The sequence below is a fragment of the Salvelinus sp. IW2-2015 genome, unplaced genomic scaffold (genome assembly GCF_002910315.2).
Source record: "Salvelinus sp. IW2-2015 unplaced genomic scaffold, ASM291031v2 Un_scaffold7104, whole genome shotgun sequence".
NCBI classification, from domain to species: domain Eukaryota; kingdom Metazoa; phylum Chordata; class Actinopteri; order Salmoniformes; family Salmonidae; genus Salvelinus; species Salvelinus sp. IW2-2015.
This window is the reverse complement of record NW_019948364.1, coordinates 1-9,297: the sequence shown is the minus strand read 5'-3', so window position 1 is coordinate 9,297 and position 9,297 is coordinate 1. Positions and strand designations below refer to the sequence as shown.

Sequence of the window (9,297 nt, the reverse complement as noted above, 5' to 3'; positions counted from 1 at the left end):
ACCTCCACAGGTATGCCATCCAGCCCTGGAGTTTGGTATACCTCCCACTGGTATGCCACCCAGCCCTGGAGTTGGTATACCTCCACTGGTATGCCATCCAGCCCTGGAGTTTTGTATACCTCCACTGGTATGCCATCCAGCCCTGGAGTTTGGTATACCTCCACTGGGATGCCATCCAGCCCTGGAGTTTGGTATACCTCCACTGGTATGTCATCCAGCCCTGGAGTTTGTGTATACCTCCACTGGTATGCCATCTAGCCTGGAGTTTGGTATACCTCCACTGGTATGCCATCAGCCTGGAGTTTGGTTATACCTCCACAGGTATGCCATCCATCCCTGGAGTTTGGTATACCTCCACTGGTATGCCACCCAGCCCTGGAGTTTGGTATACCTCCACTGGTATGCCACCCAGCCCTGGAGTTTGGTATACTCCACTGGTATGCACCCAGCCCTGGAGTTTGGTTATACCCTCCACAGGTTATGCTGGATCTGGTTCAATAAGTTCCTCCATTTCTTTTTGTTTTTTCCACTCATTTTATTCTGAGCCTCTAAGGTACAGTTTTTATTGCGTCTATCCGTTCTGTTTGACCTTTTTTACCTAAATTGCTTTTGTTACCTCCACTGGGTGTGTCATCCAGCCCGGACTTTTCTCAGCCTTAAAGGCTTTATATAGCATCTAGAAGTTCCTCCTCTGTAATTTGGCTTTCACATGAGTCTTTCTGTACAGATGTTCAGTTTACATTATTAATAGGAAAAAAATCCATACAATTAACTTTGGTTAGTGGAGACGGTGGAGACTTGAAACTGAAGCATATGCTTAAAGTACTCTTTAAAATATTGTTAGGTGAATCATGGGTGACTCTGTCATTTTTGGTTGCATTTCAATGTTGAAAATGTAAAAAAAATGGGTGGATTTTCCCCCATTTTCCATCCAGTATATCTCACTGGGTTAGTAGATAGTTGAACTGTTCCTGAAAGTTTGTCTGTAGAGTATCTACAGATGGACTATTCAAATAAAGGATTACCCTCCTCTACTGCTCTACTCTACCATACTACACTCTACTCCACTCTACTCTACCATACTACACTCTACTCCACTCTACTCTACCATACTACACTCTACTCCACTCTACTCTACCATACTACACTTTACTCCACTCTACTCTACAATACTACACTCTATCCACTCTACTCTACCATACTACACTCTACTCCACTCTACTCTACCATACTACACTCTACTCCACTCTAACTCTACCATACTACACTCTACTACCTACTCTACTACAACTCACTCACTCTACTCTACCATACTACACTACCCACTCTACTCTACCTACTACTCTACCCATCTACCATACTACCACTCTACTCCACTCTACTACCATACTACACTACCACTCTACTCTACATACTACACTCTACTCCACTTCTACTCTACCATACTACACTCTCACTCTACTCTACCATACTACACCTACTACTCTACTCTACATTACACCCTACTCCACTCTACTCTACCATACTACACTCTACTCCACTCTACTCTACCATACTACACTCTACTCCACTCTACTCTACCATACTACACTCTACTCCCCTCTACTCTACCATACTACCACTCTACTCCACTCTACTCTACCATACTACACTCTACTCCACTCTACTCTACCCATACTTACTATCTACTCCACTCTACTCTATTTTACAAAAATCTACTCCACTCTACTCTACTACACTCCACTCCACTCTACTGCTCTACTCTACCATACTACAATCTTCTCCACTCCACTTACTCTATTTTACTACACTCTACCCACCACTCACTCTTACTCCACTCTACTCTATCACACTCTTCTATACTCTACACTCTACCACTATACTCCGCTACACTCCACTCTACTCCACTCTACTTTACTCCACTCTACTCCCACTCTCCTCTACTCTACTACACTCTACTATACAATGCTCCACTCTACTACACTTATACTACACTCCGCTCTACCCACTCTATTCTACTCCACTCTCCTCTACTTACTCAACTCTACTCTACTCCACTCTACTCTGCTACACTCTACTCTACTACACTCTACTCCACTCTATTCTACTCCACTCTCCTCTACTTTACTCCACTCTACTCCACTCTACTCTGCTACACTCTACTCTACTACACTCTACTCCACTCTATTCTACTCCACCCTCCTCTACTTTACTCCACTCTACTCTACTCCACTCTACTCTGCTACACTCTACTCTACTACACTCTACTCCACTCATTCTACTCCACTCTCCTCTACTTTTACTCCACTCTACTCCACTCTACTACACTCTACTCTACTCCACTCTACTCTACTACACTCTACTACACTCCGCTCTACTCCACTCTATTCTACTCCACTCTACTACACTCTACAATGCTCTACTCTACTCCACTTTACTCTACCCCACTCTACTCTACTCCACTCTACTCTACCATCTCTACCTACTACACTCTACTACACTCCGCTCTACTCCACTCTATTTTACTCCACTCTACTACACTCTACAATGCTCTACTCTGCTACACTCTACTCTACTACACTCTACTTTACTCTACTACACTCTTCTTCACTCTTCTTCTCTACTACACTAACATTCAGGTGCTTTATCCCTACCTAGGCCTGGAGTTTTTCCTGGTCAGGGTACAATGACATGGTAAGTAAAACTCCTGGTCTCCCTCTCTGGACTCACCTTGCGATACTTGACAAAGTATGCGTTGATTGGATGTCCCGGTCACGTCCCGCCCTCCACTCCAGGTCATAGACATCAGGTTTGTGAGTCTGAGGAGGGCTAGTAATGATTGGTGCTTCAGGAGTGGGCCGGTCGCTGCTCCTCTCTGTTGGTTGGCCCATGGTGTCCCATAGCCCATCCCCTTCTCCTAGCCCCTCCCCTAGCCCCTCTCCTCGGGTGGGAGGAGCTCATCTCCCTCGTCGCTCTGGATTGGGTGGACGGAGGGGGGTAGCGTCGATCAGAATATCAGTGGTGGAACCAGGCTGAGGTTCTTCTTCTAGAAGTAGAAAGAGAAGTTCAGATTAAACCAGACCTATATCCAAGATAAACATCCAAGATTGAAACTTTGATCACAAGTAATATTGTGATGTTTTTAATACATTTTCTTGCTATGTATTCAGATGCAGATAAAATGAATGGTCTTTCTGGGCCGGTTGGTATGAAATAGTCTCTGTGCAGAGACCAACAGGAACAGAGTCAGTCTGCTGCAGAACCAACAGGAACAGAGTCAGTCTGCTGCAGAGACCAACAGGAACAGAGTCAGTCTGCTGCAGAGACCAACCAGGAACAGAGTCAGTCTGCTGCAGAGACCAAAACAGGAACAGAGTCAGTCTGCTGCAGAGACCAACAGGAACAGAGTCAGTCTGCTGCAGAGACCACAGGAACAGAGTCAGTTTTCTGCAGAGACCAACAGGAACAGAGTCAGTCTGCTGCAGAGACCACAGGACAGAGTCAGTCTGCTGCAGAGACCAAACAGGAACAGAGTCAGTCTGCTGCAGAGACCAACAGGAACAGAGTCAGTCTGCTGCAGAGACCAACAGGAACAGAGTCAGTCTGCTGCAGAGACCAACAGGAACAGAGTCAGTCTGCTGAACAAACCAACAGGAACAGAGTCAGTCTGCTGCAGAGACCAACAGGAAACAGAGTCAGTCTGCTGCAGAGACCACAGGAACAGAGTCAGTCTGCTGCAGAGACCACAGAACAGAGTCAGTCTGCTGCAGAGACCAACAGGAACAGAGTCAGTCTGCTGCAGAGACCACAGGAACAGAGTCAGTCTGCTGCAGAGACCAACAGGAACAGAGTCAGTCTGCTGCAGAGACCATCAGGAACAGAGTCAGTCTGCTGCAGAGACCAACAGAACAGAGTCAGTTCGCTGCAGAGACCAACAGGAACAGAGGTCAGTCTGCTGCAGAGACCAACAGGAACAGAGTCAGTCTGCTGCAGAGACCAACAGGAACAGAGTCAGTCTGCTGCAGAGACCAACAGGAACAGAGTCAGTCTGCTGCAGAGACCAACAGGAACAGGTCAGTCTGCTGCAGAGACCAACAGGAACAGAGTCAGTCTGCTGCAGAGACCATCAGGAACAGAGTCAGTCTGCTGCAGAGACCATTCAGGAACAGAGTCAGTCTGCTGCAGAGACCAACAGGAACAGAGTCAGTCTGCTGCAGAGACCAACAGGAACAGAGTCAGTCTGCTGCAGAGACCAACAGGAACAGGTCAGTCTGCTGCAGAGACCAACAGGAAACAGAGTCAGTCTGCTGCAGAGACCAACAGGAACAGAGTCAGTCTGCTGCAGAGACCAATCAGAACAGAGTCAGTCTGCTGCAGAGACCAACAGGAACAGAGTCAGTCTGCTGCAGAGACCATCAGGAACAGAGTCAGTCTGCTGCAGAGACCAACAGGAACAGAGTCAGTCTTGCTGCAGAGACCAACAGGAACAGAGTCAGTCTGCTGCAGAGACCAACAGAACAGAGTCAGTCTGCTGCAGAGGACCAACAGGAACAGAGTCAGTCTGCTGCAGAGACCCAACAGGAACAGAGGCAGTCTGCTGCAGAGACCAACAGGAACAGAGTCATCTGCTGCAGAACCAAGGAACAGAGTCAGTCTGCTGCAGAGACCATCAGGAACAGAGTCAGTCTGCTGCAGAGACCACAGGAACAGAGTCAGTCTGCTGCAGAGGACCAACAGGAACAGAGTCAGTCTGCTGCAGAGACCACGGAAACAGAGTCAGTCTGCTGCAGAGACCAACAGGAACAGAGTCAGTCTGCTGCAGAGACCATCAGGAACAGAGTCAGTCTGCTGGCAGAGCCATCAGAACAGAGTCAGTCTGCTGCAGAGACCAACAGGAACAGAGTCAGTCTGCTGCCAGAGACCAACAGGAACAGAGTCAGTCTGCTGCAGAGACCAACAGGAACAGAGTCAGTCTGCTGCAGAGACCAACAGGAACAGAGTCAGTCTGCTGCAGAGACCAACAGGAACAGAGTCAGTCTGCTGCAGAGACCAACAGGAACAGAGTCAGTCTGCTGCAGAGACCAACAGGAACAGAGTCAGTCTGCTGCAGAGACCAACCAGGAACAGAGTCAGTCTGCTGCAGAGACCAACAGGAACAGAGTCAGTCTGCTGCCAGAGACCAACAGGAAACAGAGGTCAGTCTGCTGCAGAGGACCAACAGGAACAGAGTCAGTCTGCTGCAGAGACCAACAGGAACAGAGTCAGTCTGCTGCAGAGACAACAGGAACAGAGTCAGTTTTCTGCAGAGACCCAACAGGAACAGAGTCAGTCTGCTGCAGAGGACCAACAGGAACAGAGTCAGTCTGCTGCAGAGACCATCAGGAACAGAGTCAGTTTTCTCAGAGACCAACAGGAACAGAGTCAGTCTGCTGCAGAGACCAACAGGAACAGAGTCAGTCTGCTGCAGAGACCCAACAGGAACAGAGTCAGTCTGCTGCAGAGACCAACAGGAACAGAGTCAGTCTGCTGCAGAGACCAACAGGAACAGAGTCAGTCTGCTGCAGAGACCAACAGGAACAGAGTCAGTCTGCTGCAAGAACCAACAGGAACAGAGTCAGTCTGCTGCAGACCAACAGGAACAGAGGCAGTCTGCTGCAGAGACCATCAGGACAGAGGCAGTCTGCTGCATAGACCAACAGAACAGAGAGGCTGCGAGACCAACAGGAACAGAGTCAGTCTGCTGCAGAGACCAAACAGGAACAGAGTCAGTCTGCTGCAGAGACCAACAGGAACAGAGTCAGTCTGCTGCAGAGACCATCAGGAACAGAGTCAGTCTGCTGCAGAGACCAACAGGAACAGAGTCAGTCTGCTGCAGAGACCAACAGGAACAGAGTCAGTCTGCTGCAGAGACCAACAGGAACAGAGTCAGTCTGCTGCAGAGACCAACAGGAACAGAGTCAGTCTGCTGCAGAGACCCAACAGGAACAGAGGAGGACTATGTCTCCGCCGTGGACCACAGGCCAGCAGGAAAGCAGACCAGCAGAAAGCAGACCAGCAGGAAAGCGGCCAGCCAGGAAAGCAGACCAGCAGGAAAAGCAGACCAGCAGGAAAGCAGGCCAGCAGGAAAGCAGGCAGCAGGAAAGCAGGCAGCAGGAAGCAGAGCCAGCAGGGAAAGGCAGACCAGCAGGAAAGCAGGACCAGCAGGAAAGCAGCCAGGCAGGGAAAGCAGACCAGCAGGAAAGCAGACCAGCAGGAAAGCAGGCCAGCAGGAAAGCAGACCACAGGAAAGCAGGCCAGCAGGAAAGCAGCCAGCAGGAAAGCAGGCCAGCAGGAAAGCAGGAGCCAGCAGGAAAGCAGGCCAGCAGGAAAGCAGGCCAGCAGGAAAGCAGGCCAGTAGGAAAGCAGGCCAGCCGGCAGGGCTGGAAAGTTTTACATTGGGAACAAGCCTTTTCAATCTACATAAAATAACAAGAAACTCCTGGATTCTCACAGCACTACATAATAATGCTTTGTTGGTTTTTTCCGTTATAAACCGGTCCAGAGAGCTGTAAATGGGGACGTCAGGGAGGCTGGGAGGAGGTTTGGCAGGAGACACAGAATATTACACTACATTACAGTATATTACAGTATATCACAGAATATTATACTACATTACAGTATATTACAGTATATCACAGAATATTACACTACATTACAGTATATTACAGTATATCACAGAATATTACACTACATTACAGTATATTACAGTATATCACAGAATATTACACTATATTACACCACATTACAGTATATTACAGTATATCACAGAATATTACACTATATTACACTATATACAGTATTTTACAGAATACTACAGTATATTACAGTATATTACAGTATATCACAGAATATTACAGTATATTACAGAATATTACACTATAGTACACTACATTACAGTATATCACAGAATATTACACTATATTACAGTGTATTACAGTATATTAAAGAATACTACAGTATATTACAATATATTACAGTATATTACAKAATACTACAGTATATTAAAGTATTTTGCAGTATATTACAGTATATTGCAGTATATTACAGAATACTACAGTATACTACAATATATTACAGTAAGTTGGGTGAATTTTGACCCATTCCTCCTGACAGAGCTGGTGTAACTGAGTCAGGTTTGTGGGCCTCCTTGCTCACACACGCTTTTTCAGTTCCGCCCACACATTTTCTATAGGATTGAGGTCAGGGCTTTGTGATGGCCACTCCAATACCTTGACTTTGTTGTCCTTAAGCCATTTTGCCACAACTTTGGAAGTATGCTTGGGGTCATTGTCCATTTGGAAGACCCATTTAAGACCAAGCTTTAACTTCCTGACTGATGTCTTGAGATGTTGCTTCAATATATCCACATAATTTTCCTTCCTCATGATGCCATCTATTTTGTGAAGTGGCACCAGTCCCTCCTGCAGGAAGCACCAAACATGATGTCTGCCACCCGTGCTTCACGGTTCTGAGGATGGTGTTCTTCGCTTTGCAATCCTCCCCTTTTTCCTCCAAACATAACGTTAGTCATTATGGCCAAAACAGTTCTATTTTTTGTTTCATCAGACCAGAGGACATTTCTCCAAAAAGTATGAATTTTTGTCCCATGTGTAGGCCGTTGCAAACGTAGTCCTGGCTTTTTGATGCGGTTTTTGGAGCAGTGTTCTTCTTGTTGAGTGGCCTTTTCAGGTTATGTCGATATAGGACTCGTTTTACTGTGGATAATTAGATACTTTGTACTTGGTTTCCTCCAGCATCTCTCACCAGGTCCTTTGCTGTTGTTTCTGGGATTATTTTGCACTTTCGCACACCAGTACAGTTCATCTCCAGGAGACAGACACATCACGCCCTTCCTGAGCGGTATGACGGCTGCTTGTTCCCATGGTGTTTATACTTGTGTACTATTGTTTGTACAGATGAATGTGGTACCTTCAGGCGTTTGGAAATTGCTCCCAACGATGACCAGCCACTTGTGGCGGTATCAAACATTTTTTTCTTGCGGTCTTGCGGCTGATTCTTTAGATTTTCCCATGATGTCAAGCAAAGAGGCACTGAGTTTGAAGGTAGGCCTTGAAATACATCCACAGGTACACCTCCAATTGACACAAATGATGTCAATTAGCCTATCAGAAGCTTCTAAAGCCATGACATCGTCTTCTAGAAAAAAAATTGTCACGAATATCACCGATCGGGTGGCGCTCGGCGGTCGTCACCGGTCTACTAGCTGCCACCGATCCCTTTTCCCTTTTCGTTTGGTTTTGTCTAATTGTTTTCACCTGTTCCTTGTTGGGGTTGTTGGGTTGTTATTTAAGCTCGATTAGCCCGCTTGTGGTTGTTAATTAAGAGGTGKTCTTTAATATTGTGGGTTTTCCGCTGTCCGGTGAGATACCAGTGTGTACTTAGGAGGTGTCACCTCTTGTACGTTTTCGGTTGGACATTAAAGCATGTTTTTTCCCGTATCCTCTGCTCCCTGCACCTGACTCCCATTCACTCTTTGAGCGTTACAATAATAACAAGTTAGCATTAACACTGGAGTGATAGATGTGCAGATGATGATGTGCTAGTAGAGATACTGGGGTGCAAAGGAGCAAAAAAACAAATAACAATATATGTGGATGAGGTAGTTTGATGGGCTATTTACAGATGGGCTATGTACAAGTGCAATGATCTGTAAGCTGCTCTGACAGCTGATGCTTAAAGTTAGTGAGGGAGATATAAGTCTCCAGCTTCAGAGATTTTTGCAATTCGTTCCAGTCATTGGCAGCAGAGAACTGGTCGGAAAGGCGGCCAAAGGAAGAATTGGCTTTGGCGGTGACCAGTCAGATATACCTGCTGGAGCGCGTGCTACGGGTGGGTGCTGCCATGGTGACCAGTGAGCTGAGATAAGGCGGGGCTTTACCTAGCAAAGACTTATAGATGACCTGGAGCCAGTGGGTTTGGCGACGAATATGTAGCGAGGGCCAGCAAACGAGAGCATACAGGTCGCAGTGGTGGGTAGTATATGGGGCTTTGGTGACAAAACGGATGACACTGTGATAGACAGCATCCAATTTGCTGAGTAGAGTGTTGGAGAATATTTTGTAAATTACATTGCCGAAGTCGAGGACCGAGATGGAGAGATCATTACCAGGCCCTGCAATGCCAAGAGCTGAGTAAAGAAAAGAGTCCCCTCATCCAGCTGGTCCTGGGGCTGAGTTCACTAACCTGTTCTACTAACACACTGAAGCCTCAGTCCCCTCATCCAGCTGGTCCTGGGGC

At 46.9% G+C, this 9,297-nt stretch overlaps 1 long non-coding RNA gene across 1 annotated transcript; it reads right to left on the bottom strand.

The window, feature by feature from the left end:
• Nucleotides 1–1,502: 1,502 nt before the first annotated feature.
• LOC139027060 (uncharacterized) lies at nt 1,503–3,084 on the bottom strand. The gene is made up of 3 exons (XR_011479092.1): nt 2,298–3,084; nt 2,035–2,237; nt 1,503–1,955 (listed from the first exon to the last, which is right to left on the bottom strand). It is a non-coding gene; the product is annotated as an uncharacterized lncRNA (long non-coding RNA).
• Between the last annotated feature and the right edge of the window lie 6,213 nt (nt 3,085–9,297).